Raw genomic sequence first — 15,251 nt, forward strand, 5'->3', positions numbered from 1 at the left:
GGCATTGCTATTACGAGACAGAGGTGTTGCAGAATAAATCAGAAATGGGGAAAATTCCTAAAAGTTTATCTGAGGCAAAGCAAAGTGGAAATGGGACAAGACTGGCTTGGGAAATGTGGGCAGGAAGCAAGCCTGCTGGCCCATTTTGGCTCCAGGGAGGATTTTCTACCGGGCATCATTTCCTGCCTTCCTAAAAACACCCAGACAGATGAGATCTGGAATGCAGTTGAGTAATAGAGATGAGGAGGTAGGGGAAAGAGATGGCTTATTAGATGGCTGCATCACAAGCCTCCCCAAAACCTAGTGCCTTAAAACAACACCATTTATTGTGTAAAATTCTGTGGGTCAAGAAATCCCAGCAGGACTCAGCAGAGACAGCTCATGTCTGCTCTGCACACTGCTGGCTGAGCTCACTCATGCAGCTGTGCTTGACCAGGGCTGGGAAGGCTCTAATGTCCAAGGTGGCTTCACCCATAACACTGGGAGCCTTGGTGCTGCCTGTCAGCTGGGTGGCTTCGGTCCACCTCCACTTCACCTTTCTCTCTCTCTTTTTTATTTTTATTTATTTATTTTAATATCTTTATTGGATTATAATTGCTTTACATTGTTGTGTTAGTTTCTGCTGTACAACAAAGTGAATCAGCTATATGTATACCTATATCCCCTCCCTCATGAGCCTCCCTCCCTCCCTCCCCATCCCACCCCTCTAGGTCATCACAAAGCACTGAGCTGATCTCCCTGTGCTATACAGCAGCTTCCCACTAGCTATTTTACACATGGTAGTGTATATATGTCAATGTTACTCTCTCAATTCATCCCACCCTCCCTTTCCCCCTCTGTGTCCACAAGTCTCTTCTCTACATCTCTGTTTCTATTCCTGCCCTTCCAATACCACCCTGAATGCACCGCTCTCTTTTCTCTCTTTTTACAAATTGAAATATAGTTGAATTATAATATTATATTAGTTTAAAGTATATAGTGCTCCAGTACTTTTATAGATTATATTCTATTCAAATTATTATAAAATATTGGCTATATTCCCTGCACTATACAATATATCCTTATAGCTTATGTATTTTATACATAGTATTTTGTACCTCTTAATCACCTACTCCTTTCGTGCCCCTGCCCCATCACTCTCCTTACTGGTAACCACTAGTTTGTTCTCTATATCTGTGAGTCTGCTTCTCTTTTGTATATTCATTTGCTTGTTTCATTTTTTAGATTACACATATAAGTGATATCATACAGTATTTGTCTCTCTTTGACTTATTTTGCTAAGCCTAATACCCTTTGGTCCATCTATGTTGTTGCAAATGGCAAAATTTTGCTCTTTTTTTGTGGCTGAGTAGTATTACATAGTATATATATACCACATCATCTTTATCCTTTCATCTGTTGATGGACACTTAGGTTGCTTCCATATCTTGGCAATTGTAAATAATGATGCTAGGAACATTGGGATGCATGTATCTTTTCAAATTAGTGTTTTCATTTTCTTCAGATATATACCCAGGAGTGGAATTGCTGGATCATATGGTAGTTCTATTTTTAGTTTTTTGAGGAACCTCCATATTATTTCCCACAGTGGCTGCACAAGTTTCCACCAACAGTGTATGAGGATTCCTTTTTGCCACATCCTCACCAATATTTGTTATTTGTGGTCTTTTTATTGATAGTTATTCTGACAGGTGTGAGATGATATCTCACTGTGGACTTGATTTGCAGTTCCCTGATGATTAGCAATGTTGAGCATCTTTTCATGTGCCTGTTGGCCATCTGCATTTCCTCTTTGGAAAAAAGTCTGTGCAGGTCTTCTGCCCATTTTTTAGTCAGGTTGTTTTTTTTTTTTTTTTTTGATATTGAGTTGTATGAGCTGTTTATAGATTTGGATATAGCACCTTATCAGTCATATCATTTGCAAATATGTTCCTTCATTCAGTAGGTTGTCTTTTTGTACTGTCAGTGGTTTCCTTTGCTGTGCAAAAGCTTTTAAGTTTAATTAGGTCTCATTTGTTTATTTTTGCTTTTGTTTCCTTTGCCTTAGGAGACAGATAAAAAAAAAACTTGCTATGATTTATGTTAAAGAGTGTTCTGCCTATGTTTTCCTGTAGGAGTTTTATGGTTTCCAGTCTTACATTAGGTTCTTTAATCCATTTTGAGTTTATTTTTGTATATGGTCTGAGAAAATATTCCATTTTCATTCTTTTACATGTAGCTCTCCAGTTTTTCCAGCATCAATTATTGAAGAGACTGTCTTTTCTCCATTATATATATATATATATTTTTTTTTTTCCATTATATATTTTCATCTCCTTTGTTGTAGGTTAATTGGCCATAAATGTGTAGGTATATTTCTGGGCTCTCCATCCTGTTCCATTGATCTATGTGTCTGTTTTTGTTCCAGTACCATACTGTTTTGATTACTGTAGCTTTGTATTATAGTCTGAAGTCAGGGAGTGTTATTCCTCCAGCTCTGTTGTTCTTTCTCAAGATTGTTTTGGCTATTTGGGGTTTTTTGTGTTTCCATACAAATTTTAAAATTTTTTGTTCTAGTTCTGTGAAAAATGCCATTAGTATTTTGATAAGGATTGCACTGAATCTGTAGATTGTCTTGGGCAGTATGGTCATTTTAACATTAATTTTTCCAGTCCAAGAACACAGTGTATCTTTCCATCTGTGTTGTCTTCAGTTTCTTTCATCCATGTCTTTTTTAAAAAATTTAAGTACAGCTGGTTTGCAATGTTGTGTTAGTTTCTGAGGTACAGCAAAGTGATTCAGTTCATATATATATATATATATATATATATATATATATATATATATATATATATATATATATATATATATAAAATATTCTTTTCCACTATGGTTTATTATAGGATATTGAATATGGTTACCTGTGCAATACAGTAGGACCTTGTGTTTATTTTATATATAGTAGTGTGTATCTGTTAGTCCCAAGCTCCTAATTTATCCCTCTCCCCACTTTCCCCTTTGGTAACCATAGTCTGTTCTCTATGTCTGTGAGTCTATTTCTGTTTTGTAAATAAGTTCATTTGTATCATTTTTTTAGATTCCACATATAAGTGATATCGTATGATATTTGGTTTATCCCTGTCCCTGGCATGTAGCCATTTTGAGGTCCCAGCTGAGAGTCCAGATAAAATATTTACTAGAGCCTTATACTTTCTGGTCTTGAATTCTTATTTTTGCCTCCTTGGCACTTGAGACTGTTCAAAATTCTTCCTTCTTTTCAGCATCTTTTTGTTTAACCTATTAGATTTTTGCCCCATGCAGTGTATGAATCCAACACAAGCCTTGGGTGGAATACCACGATGTGTCACACTTCTCTCCATTTCTTTTCTCTTTAGGAACTTGAGCACTCAATTATTAGCTGCCTTAGGAGGCCCAAGTTCTAATCTTTCTAACTTTGTCAGGAGCTCCATGTTTGTAGTTCTCTCCCCAGATTCTTACACCACGCCAAGAATTTGCAAATGCTTTCAAGGTAAAAGTGGCTTTACTTGGCTTAACCTTTCTTGGCTTCTCAAGTCCTAATTGCCTTGCAGCTCTCTGAGCCTTCAAATAGATATTTTTTGGTATTGTATGCAATTTTTTCTAGTTGTTCTTGGAGGAAGAATTGCTCTTCCACAAGCTACTCCTTTCTATCAAGAAGGTGAAGTCTCTCATGTATTTTTTGGTACATGAATTTTACAGTTACCTGAATATCTTCTGTATTTTATAATTTCTACGAGTTTTTCTTTAAAGGAAGTTATCTTCTATGTATGCATATATGTTGTTTTGTGTGTGTGGGGGGGCTTGCATATGTTTTTAGTAGTGGAGGCTTTTCTATAGGGAAGTTTCATTTTCCTTTTTGCCAGAACTCCATTTTTGTATCAGTTTTCACCTTGGTTTCTGTGACTGGATTTTCTGTATGTGTAGTGGTGCATATTGGATATTCACCCATGGATAGAATAACAGCTAATTTCTCTCATACTCTGTTTCCAACATGGCTGGAGGTGGGTGACTGATTTATGCTACAACTTTGGACCGGTGGGTTGAGATTTTCTGAACTTCTTTCACTGAAGATAGACTGTTTTTCTTGAGTCTGGACTCAGTTGAGGAAATTACAGTTTGGCTCATGTGAACAAAGTTGTGCAATAAATCATCATGTGTTAAAAAATAGAGTAACTCCATTGATACTTGAAGAAGCAAATTTAGAGCCATTATATGGAAATAGTGTTCCTTATAGAAAGTAATAAACTATCAGAACATTTTATCCACAAGAGATCTATAGGCTGAAAATAGAAATACATGACAGAGTATTTAGTATAGAAATTAGTGAAAGTGGGGAAATTGATAATAAATGTAATACACATGAACATTTCTAGCTTCAAGTCATTGTTGGAAGGGGAAGAGAAGGAAAAGGAGCTTTAATATATTAAGTCCTTACTATGTGAAGGTACTTTACACATTTTATTTCGTTTATTCCTCAAAACAATCTTATGAGGCAAAGATTAGTTTTTCCATTTTACTGGTGAGGAAAATATGACTTAAAGAAGCAACTCACCTAAGGCCAAAGAATGTGTAAATTAATTTTTGTTTGATCAGTATATATTAAATGGAAACTGGGATACAAGGGTGGAAGAAGACAAAGTCTTCATGACTTTCATAAATGGATGACATACCCTTTTGGCCTCTCTTGATGTACCTGCTCTCCTCTGCTATTTTGTGTGTAGTAATCTTTTTACTGTATTTTTCTATCCTTTTTTATTTTTAAGATTCTTTTCTTGCAAGCTTACCCTCCTAGAACTTTATTTATTTATTTGGTGGCACTGGGTCTTAGTTGCAGCAGGCAGGCTCCTTAGTTGCGGCTTGCTGGCTTCTTAGTTGCGGCATGCATGTGGGATCTAGTTCCCTGACCAGGGATTGAACCCAAGCCCCCTGCATTGGGAGTATGGAGTCTTACCCACTGGACCACCAGAGAAGTCCCTGTAATAATCTTTTTAGATTTCTGTCTCCAACTCTGGGCCACGAGTTCCTAGAGGATAGTGACAGAAACACATCCATCTTTGTATCCCTAGTGCTAAACGAATGAACAGATAGCAATTGCTAAATCCAATGTTCAGATAGAGGTGGATCTTATAACAAAAGCCGTGCTGTTCCCTTAACCCATGGAGCCATGGAAAGAGGGAAAATGCTGGGAGAATCTGCCTATGAACTATGACAATGATATGTTCTTCAATGCATGAGCTGTATATCAGCAGGGATAGGATGAATCAGCGTTCACTTTGATTTTGGAAAGAGAGTTGGCTTTGATAATTTATAAAAATAATTTCCCCCTTTACACCACATATCATCAGCTTTTACTGAATAACTGGAAATAAAAATGACTGATAGTGATACAAATAGCTATCTTCTCCAAGTTGTTTTGCTTTTAAATTATTTCTCTTGTTATTTAAAGCACAATGATTTAACAGATAGAAAAATGGCTAAATTCTTCAATCTCCTTTAAATAGTTTTGCCCATAAATATATCTCTTTTATTAAAAACACAGTAAATTCTAATGGATGGTTGGTATAGCTTCCCTAGGAAGGTGTGAAATTGCTTTATCAGACTAATTTAGTAAGACTCAGTTTTTGACAGCTTCTTCAGAAGGCTACAGCAGTAGATAACATAAAGGCAAAGCTGTTATAACATAGGGGGCTAAATTATGGTGGTTTAAAAAAGAATTTTGTTTATTCAAGTCTCACACAAGATTTTTGAGGTGAGTGTCCAGGTGAGGACAGCTCAGCTCCACACAGGTGTCTTTCATCTTGTGGGTTCCTCCACATCCTCGGGCTTTGTCTTCATCTGCATGGTCAAGCTGAATCTCAGGGACAGTAGACTGGGAAGAAGGGGATGTCTAGGGCAAGTTATCTTTTCTCATAAGTAACTGAAGTGTAAGATGCACACTTTACTTCTGCTCATGTTAAATTAGTGATAGCAGTTACGTGGCTACACTTAGCTTCAAGGGTGGTCAGGCAATATAGTGTTAATTGGGTAACTCTTTCCTAAACTCTATTGTAGAAGAACGGGAGAATGGATTTTGTAAGGCAATTAGCAGTCTCCACTGCTAATTGTAATCCTGGAATTGACAGGACAGAAAATGAAGTTTTGGGATGGGTTCTGGAAAATCTTTGGTATCTGTTACCCATAAATGACAATGTGCTAAGCAACTTTCAGAACTTTCATGCATTTTAATCCTGAGAAGAGTTAGTTTAGCTTGTCCTGAAAAATCCCTATTCCAACTTGGGGTAGCTGACACAATATAATCTCCATCTCTTTTTTTCTGTGAATCACTCAGAGCTGTATGACTTGCCTGTTGCCAAGTTGTCCAGTCAGTTGGTTGTGGATCCCAAAGCACAGACACAAGGAGTTTTGCTTTGCTAAGTGCTGAAATGATGGCAGACATGAATGACTTTCTGAGACATTCAGGCTGGGGTGTGAGTTCATTTAATAGAAATTTATCAAGTGTTGCTCATTGAAGATGAACCTTTTGACACTGGCTGATATCAAACATTCTTGCCCAGCCATTTTATGTTCTTCAAGTGTTGTGCTAAATCTTCTTAAATGTGATTTGATAGAATAGAGCCCTTTGGGGGCCCCTGGTGCATCTCAAGTGGTATTTATATTTTGTCCTAAGTTGGACAAATTATCATTATTGAAAATAGCTTGTAGATAGAAAATATAAAAAGTTAACTACTTAGCTAACCTGGCAATTCAGTGTAGAAGATTTTGTTCAAAATGGAAGATTTTGTTCTGTTGATCTCTCCTCATTCCCTTCCCTTTCCTCTGTTTTTCCTTCCACACCAGCTTCAGATGCAACTTTGTTTTTTAATCAAGCCCATTCTGTGCCATGATGTGGGTTGAAGTGTCTGGAGTGCATGCTGATAATGGTGTTGATAGGAGAGACTCAACCATTTTATGGTTGGTCCTGGAACATTTTGGTATAAATAGGGGAATGAATGCTTTTTTGCTTTTGCTCTTGAAAATGTTCTGGCTCTACTACAGACTTGTTACTTAAAGAGTGGTCTCTGGACCAGCAGGATCAGCATCATCTGGGAACTTGTTAGAAACTTGAAAGTTGAAACTCTACTTCAGACTTGCTCAGTCAGAATCTGTGTGCTAACCACATCTCCAAATGATTCTACATACATTTAAGCTTGGGAAGCACTGTACTAGAAAATCAGATGTCTAATGAAGTTATCTAGCTCTTTATAGGACTTTAATTAGACTACCAAGATCCACACCTATCCTCCAGGGAAGTCTAATATCAGAGCAAGCCCTTACTACTCTAATATTTAACTTACTTTTCCTTTATAGCATCTGGAGGTTTCCTTTTCTTTACTATAAACTTAAACAAAACAAAACAAAACAAAACCCAGTTCAGACGTGGTTATATTTTATGTAGCATTTCTAGGCTTCTGTTGGCTGAGAAGAATTTAGATTATTTTAGTGCACTGGTTTTTGTTTTCTCAAAAAATTTTAACTGACCATAACAGTGCAAGACTAGAAATCAATTACAAGAAAAAAACCCCAAAGCTCTGCAAAAACCACAGACACAGAGAGGCTAAACAACATGCTACTAAACAACCAATGGATCACTGAAGAAATCAAGAGGAAATAAAAAAATACTAGAGACAAAAGAAAACAAAAACAAAATAACCGAAAACCTATAGGTCATAGCAAAAGCAGTTCTGAGAGGGAAGTTTATAGCAATATCAGGAAACAAGAAAAATATCAAATAAACAACCTAACTTTATACCTGAAGGAACTAGAGAAAGAAGAACAGTAAAACCCAAAGTTAGTGGAAGGAAAGAAATCATAAAGATCGAAATGGAAATAAATGAAATATAGACTAAAAAAACCGTAGAAAAGTTCAGTGAAACTAAGAGCTGATTCTTTGAGAAGATAAACAAAATAAATATTTAACCAGACTCATCAAGAAAAAGAGATGGTCAAAATCAATATAATCAGAAATGAAAAAGGAGAAGTTACAATTGACACCACAGAAATACAAAGGATCATAAGAGATTTCTATGAATAACTATATGCCAATAAAATGGTCAACTTAGAAGAAATGGACAAATTCCTAGATATGTATAATTTCCCGAGACTGAACCAGGAAGAAATAGAAAATATGAACCTTCCAATTACCAGTAATGAAATTGAATCGGTAATAAATAAAACTGCCCCAAAACAAAAGTCCAGGTCCAGACAGCTTCACGGGTGAATTCTACCAAACATTTAAAGATGAGTTAACACCTATTCTTCTCAAATTATTCCAAAAAATTGAAGAGGAAGGAACACTTCCAAACTCACTCTTTGAGGCTAGCATCACCCTGATACCAACCCAGACAAAGAAATCACAATAAAAGAAAATTACAGGCCAATATCACTGATGAATACAGATGGAAAAACTGCAAATGGAATCCAACAATACATTAAAAGCATTTTACCCCATGATCAACTGGAATTTATTCCAGGGGTGCAAGGATGTTTCATATCTACAAATCAATCAGTGTGATACACCACATTAACAAAGTGAAGAAATGAAATCATATGATCATCCCAACACATGTAGAAAAAACTTTTGACAAAATTCAATATCCATTTATGATAAAGACTCTTAACAAAGTGGGTATAGAGGGAACATACCTCAACACAATAAAGGCCATATATGATAAACCCACAGCTAACATCATACTCAACAGTAAAAAGCTGAAAGCATTTTCTCAAATTCAGAAACAAGACAAGGATGCCCATTCTCACCACTTTTATTCAACACAGTATTAGAAGTCCTAGCCTCAGCAATCAGACAAGAAAAAGAAATAAAAGGAATTCAAAATGGAAAGGAAGAAGTAAAACTGTCATCATTTGCAGGTGACATGATAATATACACAGAAAATCCTTATGATGCCACTAAAAATTATTAGAACTAATAAATAAATTTGGTAAAGTAGCAGGATAAAAAATTAACATATGGAATTATGTTACATCTCTATATATTAACAATGAACTAGCAGAAAGAGAAATTAAGCAAAGAATCCTATTTACAATGCCATCAGAAAGAATAAAATACCTAGGAATAAACCTACCTAAGGAGGTAAAAGACCTGTACTTGGAAAACTATAAGACAGTGATGAAACTGACTCAAACAGATGGAAAGATATACTGTGTTCATGGATTGGAAGAATTAATATTGTTAAAATGACCATAATGCCCAAGGCAATCTACAGATTCAATGGAATCCCTATCATAATAACAATGGCATTTGTCACAGAAGTAGCACAAATAATTTAAAAATTTGTATGGAAACAAAAAAGACCTTGAATAGTCAAAAAAAACCTTGAGAAAAAGAATCGAGCTGGAGGTTTCATGCTCTCTGACTTCAGACTACACTACAAAGTTACAGTCATCAAAACAGTATGGTACTGGCACAACAGCAGACACACAGACCAATGGAACAGAATCGAGAGCCAAGAAATAAACCCACACACTTATGGTCAATTAATCTAGGGCAAAGGAGGCAAGAATATACATGAAGAAAAAAAGTCTCTTCAATAAGTGGTTCTGGGAAAACTGCACATTACATGCAAAAGAATGAAATTAGAACATTTTGTCACACAATATACAAAAATAAAGTTGAAGTAGGTAATGACCTAAATATGAGACTGGAAACCATAAAATTCCTAGAGGAAAACATAGGCAGAACATTCTTTGACATAAATTGTAGCTATATATATATAATCTGTTTCCTAAGACAAAGGAAACAAGAGCAAAAATAAACAAATGGGACCTAATTAAACTCAAAAGCTTTTGGGCAGCAAAGCAAACCATTGACAATATGAAAAGACAACCTGCTGAATGGGAGAAAATATTTGCAAATGATATGACCAATGAGGGGTTAATATCCAAAATGTGTAAACAGCTCATGCAATTCAATATCAAAAACCAATCTGATTAAATATGGACAGAAAATCTGAATTATTTTCCAAAGAAGACATACATGTGTTCAACACATACATGAGAAGATTCTCAATGTTGCCATCATCAGGGAAATGCAAATCAAAACCACAATGAGATATCATCCCACATCTGTCAGAATGGCTATCATCAAAACACACACACACACACACAAATAACAAATGTTGGTGAGGATGTGAAGAAAAGGGAACCCTCATACACTGTTGGTGGGAATGTAAATTGGTGCCGCCACTGTGGAAAATAGTATGGCCATTTCTCAAAAACTAAAACTAGAACAACCTTATGACCCAGCAATTCTACTCCTGGGTATACATCTAAAAATACTGAAAACACTAATTTGAAAAGATACATGCACCCTAATGTTCCTAGCAGCATTATCTACAATAGCCAAGATATGGAAGCAACCTAAGGATCCATTAACAGATGAATGGATAAAGAAGTTGTGGTAAACATATACAATGGAATACTACTCAGCCATTATAAATAATGAAAAATGCCATTTGCAGCAACATGGAGAAACCTTTTCTTGATAGCTCTCAAGTTTCTTGGATTATGTATTTCTACAGGGTAGACTATATCTGTCAAGGCAAGAATTTTTAACAAAGGGTTCCTTTCAAATGAAGTCTTTAAAGTATCAGAGTTCCTTATGTCTGCAGATTGAGATTTTAGTTTATCTGGAACAGACCTTCTTGTTTAGGAATATTTTAGTATGGCCATTTAGCTCTTTTTTTTTTCTTTTTTCCTTTGATACCTCTCTCACTGGATTCTTTTTTTTTTTAACATCTTTATTGGAATATAATTGCTTTACAATGGTGTGTTAGTTTCTGCTTTATAACAAAGTGAATCAGCTATACATATACATATATCCTCATATCTCCTCCCTCTTGTGTCTCCCTCCCATCTCCTCTAGGTGGTCACAAAGTACTCAGCTGATCTCCCTGTGCTATGTGGTTGCTTCCCACTAGCTATCTAGCTATCTATTTTACATTTGGTAGTATATATAAGTCCATGCCACTCTCTCACTTCGTCCCAGCTTACCCTTCCCCCTCCCTGTGTCCTCAAGTCCATTCTCTACATCTGTCTTTATTCCTGTCCTGCCCCTAGGTTCTTCAGAACCATTTTTTTTTGATTCCATATATTTGTGTTAGCATACAGTAGTTGTTTTTCACTTTCTGACTTACTTCACTCTGTATGACAGACTCTAGGTCCATCCACCTCACTACAAATAACTCAATTTCGTTTCTTTCTATGGCCGAGTAATATTCCATTGTATATATGTGCCACATCTTCTTTATCCATTCATCTGTTGATGTACACTTAGGTTGCTTCCATGTCCTGGCTATTGTAAATAGAGCTGCAATGCACATTGTGGTACATGACTCTTTTTGAATTATGGTTTTCTCAGGGTATATGCCCAGTAGTGGGATTGCTGGGTCGTACGGTAGTTCTAGTCTGCCATTTAGCTCTTGACAGACTCTTTAGTGGGATGAGCAAGGCCACAATGCCTGTGATCCCTGGTATGTAAGATGTTAAATGGGAAGGAAAAGGAGCAATTTGCCCAAGAATCCCAATCTTACTTGGAAGCACTTGAACAATACTTTCCCTTTCTCTCATTTAATATACAATCATCTTATTATTTAAAATTCTTTTTAAAAATTAATTAATTTCTTGGCTGCGTTGGGTCTTCGTTGCTGCATGTGGGCTTTCTCTAGCTGCGGCAAGCAGGGGCTACTCTTCGTTGTGGTGCACGGGCTTCTCATTGTGGTGGCTTGTTTTGTTGCAGAGCACAGGCTCTAGGCAAGCAGGCTCAGTAGTTGTGGCTCACGGGCTCAACTCAGCCATAAAAAAGAATGAAATTCTGCCATTTGCAACAGCATGGATGGTGCTGGAAGTTACTATGCTTAGTGAAATAAATCTGATGTAGAATGACAAATACTGTATGTTATCACTTATATGTGGAATCTAATAAATGAAACAAATGAATGAATAAAATGAAAAACACTCAGAGATATAGAAAACAAACTAGTGCTTGCCAGTAAGAAGGAAAGAAGGGAGAGGCAAGATAGGGATAGGGGATTAAGAGGTACAAACTACTATGTATTCAATAAAAATAAATAAGGTACAGGATATATCATATAGCACAGGAACTCTAAATGCAGTATAATTTATAATAATTTTGAATCACTATGTCATACATCTGAAACTAATATAATTTTGTAAATCAACTATATATCAGTAAAAATCTATTGAAGAAATAATTTATAGATTGACTCTTGTGCTCTTTATTTGGCCTCATCATCCCTTAACCATATACTCTTTGCTCTATAGAAGACTTGTATTGCTCTGAAGAAGACATTTATTTCTATCTCTGCATGCTTACTCTTTTTTGTGTTTGGAATACTTGTTTCTTTTTATGCATCTGATGAGCTTCTGCTCATCTTTTTTTTAAAAAATTTTTTTAAATTTAACATCTTTATTGGAGTATAATTGCTTTACAGTCGTGTGTTACTTTCTGCTGTATAACAAAGTGAATCAATTATACATATACATATATCCCCATATCTCTTCCCTCTTGTGTCTCCCTCCCTCCCACCCTCCCTATCCCACCCTTCTAGGTGGTCACAAAGCACCGAGCTGATCTCCCTGTGCTATGCGGCTGCTTCCCACTAGCTACCTATTTTACATGTGGTAGTGTATATATGTCCATGCCCTCTGTCACTTTGTCCCAGCTTATCCTTCCCCCTCCCCGTGTTCTCAAGTCCATTCTCTAGTAGGTGTGCATCTTTATTCCGGTCTTGACCCTAGGTTCTTCATGACTTTTTTTTTTAGATTCCATATATATGTGTTAGTATACGGTATTTGTTTTTCTCTTTCTGACTTACTTCACTCTGTATGACAGACTCTAAGTACATCCACCTCACTACAAATAACAAAATTTTGTTTCCTTTTATGGCCGAGTAATATTCCATTGTATACATGTGCCAAATCTTCTTTATCCATTCATCTGTTGATGGACACTTAGGTTGCTTCCATGTCCTGGCTATTGTAAATAGAGCTGCAATGAACATTGTGGTACATGACTCTTTTTGAATTATGGTTTTCTCAGGGTATATGCCCAGTAGTGGGATTGCTGGGTCATATGGTAGTTCTATTTTTAGTTGTTAAGGAACCTCCATACTGTTCTCCATAGTGGCTGTATCAATTTACATTCCCACCAACAGTGCAAGAGGGTTCCCTTTTCTCCACATCCTCTCCAGCATTTATTGTTTGTAGATTTTTTGATGATGGCCATTCTGACTGGTGTGAGATAATATCACATTGTAGTTTTGATTTGCATTTCTCTAATGATTAATGATGTTGAGCATTCTTTCATGTGTTTGTTGGCAATCTGTATATCTTCATTGGAGAAATGTCTATTTAGGCCTTCTGCCCATTTTTGGATGGGGTTGTTTGTTTTTTTGATATTGAGCTGCATGAGCTGCTTGTAAATCTTGGAGATTAATCCTTTGTCAGTTGCTTCATTTGCAAATATTTTCTCCCATTCTGAGAGCTGTCTTTTCGTCTTGTTTATGGTTTCCTTTGCTGTGCAAAAGCTTTTAAGTTTCATTAGGTCCCATCTGTTTATTTTTGTTTTCATTTCCATTTCTCTAGGAGGTGGGTCAAAAAGGATCTTACTATGATTTATGTCATAGAGTGTTCTGCCTATGTTTTCCTCTAAGAGTGTGATAGTGTCTGGCATTACATTTAGGTCTTTAATCCATTATGAGTTTATTTTTGTGTATGGTGTTAGGGAGTGTTTTCATTTCATTCTTTTACATGTAGTTGTCCAGTTTTCCCAACACCACTTATTGAAGAGGTTGTCTTTTCTCCATTGTATATTCTTGCCTCCTTTATCAAAGACAAGGTGACCACATGTGCATGGGTTTATCTCTGGGCTTTCTATCCTGTTCCCTTGATCTATATTTCTGTTTTTGTGTCAGTACCATACTGTCTTGATTACTGTAGCTTCATAGTATAATCTGAAGTCAGGGAGCCTGATTCCTCCACTTCCATTTTTCTTTCTCAAGATTGCTTTGGCTATTCGGGGTCTTTAGTGTTTCCATACAAATTGTGAAATTTTTTGTTCTAGTTCTGTGAAAAATGCCAGTGGTAGTTTGATAGGGATTGCACTGAGTCTGTAGATTGCTTTTGGTAGTATAGTCATTTTCACGATATTGATTCTTCCAATCCAAGAACATGGTTATCTCAACAACTGTTTGTATCATCTTTAATTTCTTTCATCAGTGTCTTATAATTTTCTTCATTACAGGTCTTTTGTCTCCTTAGGTAGGTTTATTCCTAGGTATTTTATTCTTTTTGTTGCAATGGTAAATGGGAGTGTTTTCTTAATTTCACTTTCAGAGTTTTCATCATTAGTGTATAAGAATGCTAGCGATTTCTGTGCATTAATTTTGTATCCTGCTACTTTACCAAATTCATTGATTAGCTCTAGTAGTTTTCTGTTAGCATCTTTGGGATTCTCTATGTATAGTATCATGTCATCTGCAAACAGTGACAGCTTTATTTCTTCTTTTCTGATTTGGATTCCTTTTATTTCTTTTTCTTCTCTGATTGCTGTGGCTAAAACTTCCAGAACTATGTTGAATAATAGTTGTGAGAGTGGGCAACCTTGTCTTGTTCCTGATCTTAGTGGAAATGGTTTCAGTTTTTCACCTTTGAGGATGTTGTTGGCTGTGGGTTTGTCATATATGGCCTTTATTATGTTGAGGAAAGTTCCCTCTATGCCTACTTTCTGCAGGGCTTTTATCATAAATCAGTGTTGAATTTTGTCGAAAGCTTTCTCTGCATCTATTGAGATGATCATATGGTTTTTCTCCTTCAATTTGTTAATATGGTGTATCACATTGATTGATTTTCGTATATTGAAGAATCCTTGCATTTCTGGGATAAACCCCACCTGATCAAGGTGTATGATCCTTTCAATGTGCTGTTGGTTTCTGTTTGCTAGTATTTTGTTGACGATTTTTGCATCTATATTCATCAGTGATATTGGCCTGTAGTTTTCTTTCTTTGTGACATCTTTGTCTGATTTTGGTATCAGGGTAATGGTGGCCTCTTAGAATGAGTTTGGGAGTGTTCCTCCCTGTGCTATATTTTGGAAGAGTTTGATAAGGATAGGTGTCAACTCTTCTCTAAATGTTTGATAGAATTTGCCTGTGAAG

The sequence above is a fragment of the Balaenoptera acutorostrata genome, chromosome 4, assembly GCF_949987535.1.
Source record: "Balaenoptera acutorostrata chromosome 4, mBalAcu1.1, whole genome shotgun sequence".
Lineage (NCBI taxonomy): Eukaryota > Metazoa > Chordata > Mammalia > Artiodactyla > Balaenopteridae > Balaenoptera > Balaenoptera acutorostrata.